This window comes from Moschus berezovskii, chromosome 1 (genome assembly GCF_049115385.1).
Source record: "Moschus berezovskii isolate FMDL1 chromosome 1, NW_MosBer_1.0, whole genome shotgun sequence".
In the NCBI taxonomy this organism is placed as follows: Eukaryota; Metazoa; Chordata; class Mammalia; order Artiodactyla; family Moschidae; genus Moschus; species Moschus berezovskii.
In genome coordinates, this window is record NC_142460.1 from 35,904 (window position 1) to 38,608 (window position 2,705).

Genomic DNA, 2,705 nt, shown 5'->3' on the forward strand with positions numbered 1-2,705 from the left:
ATTTCTGAGAAGACCAATTGAATGACAATGTAGATAAAACAATCTACAGAATTGGTCTACAAAGGGATAGTTTCTTTTGTGAGACAAGTTCTTAGCAAGCGAACCTTGTGAGTTTTGAAAATATGCTGTTTCTCAGGAGGTCCAAAGTTTAAGAACCCACCTTCCAATTCAGGGGATGCTGGTTCGATCCCTGGATGGGGCACTAAGATCCCACATGCCCCAGAGTAACTAAGCCTACATGCCACAACTAGAAAAGAGTCCAAGCACCGAGACAAGCACCCATCACAAAGTTTAAAAAATTAAAAAATAAACAATAAAAAAGAAAGTATATTCAGTTTCTCAAAAGTCCTGGTTTATGTGCAACCATTTCATAAACGAGAACATAAAACCAGGTATAATATTACCCCTCAATCAAAGTACTATTTAAAAAGTTTTCTTCCCCCATGTTTGATGAATTAACTCCCCCTGTTGTTTCCTGCTAAGCTGCTAAGTCACTTCAGTCGTGTCCGACTCTGTGTGACCCCATAGACGGAAGCCCACCAGGCTCCCCTGTCCCTGGGATTCTCCAGGCAAGAACACTGGAGTGGGTTGCCATTTCCTTCTCCAATGTGTGAAAGTGGAAAGTGAAAAGTGCAAGTGAAGTCACTCAGTCGTGTCCGACCCTTAGCGACCCCACGGACTGCAGTCTACCAGGCTCTTCCATCCATGGGATTTTCTAGGCAAGAGTACTGGAGTGGCTTGCCATTGCCATTTCCTAGGACTGCCTTAATATTGTTGTTGTTGTTTAGTCGCTAAGTCACGTCTCACCTTCAGACCCCATGGCCTGCAGCATGCCAGGCTCCCCTGTCCTTCGTTATCTCCCAGAGTTTGCTCAAACTTATGTCCACTGAGTCACTGATGTTAGATAACCATCTCATCCTCCGTCACCTCCTTCTCCTCCCGCCTTCAATCTTTCCCAGCATCAGAGTCTTTTCCAATGAATCAACTCTTTGCATAGGTGGCCAAAATATTGGATCTTCAGCTTCAGCACAGTCCTTCCACTACACATTCAAGGCTTATTTCCTTTAGAATGGACTGGTTGGATCTCCTTGCATTGCAAGGGACTCTCAAGAGTCTTCTCCAACACCACAGTTCAAAAGCATCAATTTTTCGGCGATCAGCCTTCTTTTTGGTCCAACTCTGACATCCGTACACTACTACTGGAAAAATAAAGTAGCACGAACTGGGACTTGAACAACAGAAATTTACTTTTAGCTCTAGAGACTAGAACTCCAAAATCAAGGTATGAGAAGAGCCACGCTCTCTCTGAAGTCTCCAGGGGAGGGTCCTTCCTGGCCTCCCTCAGCATCCTTGCCATCCTTGACTGTCAGATGCATCACCCAATCACATGGATGCCGTCCCCTGTGTCTTCTCACTGTCTCCCTGTGTACCTCTGTCTCTGTCTAATTTTCCCTTTTTAAGGATGCCAGTCATATCGGGAAGAGTGTACACAATGCCTCATTTTCTTTCACTTTTTTAAAAGGCGGCTATGTTGCTGTGCTCAGTTGCTCGGTTGTGTCTGACTCTTTGCAACCCCATGGACTGTAGCCCACTGGGCTCTCTTGTCCATGGAATTTCCCAGACTAGAATACTGGAGCGGGTTGCCATTTCCTTCTCCAGGGGATCTTCCCAACCAGGGATCAAACCCCCACGTCTTGCATCTCCTGCATTGGCAGGCAGATTCTTTACCACTGTGCCACCTGGGAAGCCCCTTTTTGCAAATAAATTGGTTAATTCCAGGTGGTGTAGAATTTAGGATAGAACAAAGACTAAAGAATACACTCTGGCAGGAATACTCTGGGCTGGGGTTTTGTGCATCTCACAGCTAAGGTAGGAATGGTTGAGAAGTACTAAAGACGAGATGAGCCAGTATATGATTTTTTTTCACAGAAATTTATTGCTCAATGGACAATAGGCTCCAAGACAACACTTCATTCTATTATCAGCTCTAGGTGGCAACAGACGTTATTGAAGGACACCCAGGTGTTTAAATAAGAATGGAATGAAGGATCGTCATTGCCTTAGGCACAAGGAACAGCTTACTTTTTGCCAGATTGCTTAATTCCACCTGTGGTCAAGGGGCCTTTCCCCACAGCCTTCACTTTTAGCTCCTAGAGTTTCTTCCGCTCCTCCTTCTGTATCTGCTTGAACTCTTTATCTCGTCCATCTTCTTGGCTTTCTTCTTGGGCTGCTTCAGGGGCTTCTTCTTGCCTCCTGTGAGGCCCGACATGGTGCCTGCCCTGCCTCATTTTCTTTTGATCACCTCTATAAAGACCCTGAATCCCAATAAGTTCACGTTCTGAGATATAGGGGATAAGAACATGTCTTTGGGGGATCACATAAATCGATCCACAGAACTGCCTAGCTTCTCCTGGAGGAGCAGAGGTGACAGAGGGAGGAGAGATATGTGGGAAGATGTGGGGAGAAGCCTAACCTGCTCCAGGCATGCCCACTTCACTTCTGTGGTTTGCACCCATAAAGCATGCAAGGCAGACAGAACAAAAGAATTAAAATGCAAAGTCAGAGCACAAACCCTGATGGTGCCAAAGATGCAGTGGTGAGAACATTACCTGAAGAAGTTTTTTTGTTGTTGTTCAGTTGCTAGGTTATGCTCAACTCTTTGTGACCCTGTGGATTGCAGCACGCCAGGCTCCTTTGTCCTTCAC

The 2,705-nt window shown here is 45.6% G+C and overlaps 1 pseudogene; it reads right to left on the minus strand.

Annotated features, from left to right (window-relative positions):
* Positions 1-2,078: 2,078 nt before the first annotated feature.
* Positions 2,079-2,269, minus strand: LOC148778641 (translation machinery-associated protein 7 pseudogene; annotated as a pseudogene).
* Between the last annotated feature and the right edge of the window lie 436 nt (positions 2,270-2,705).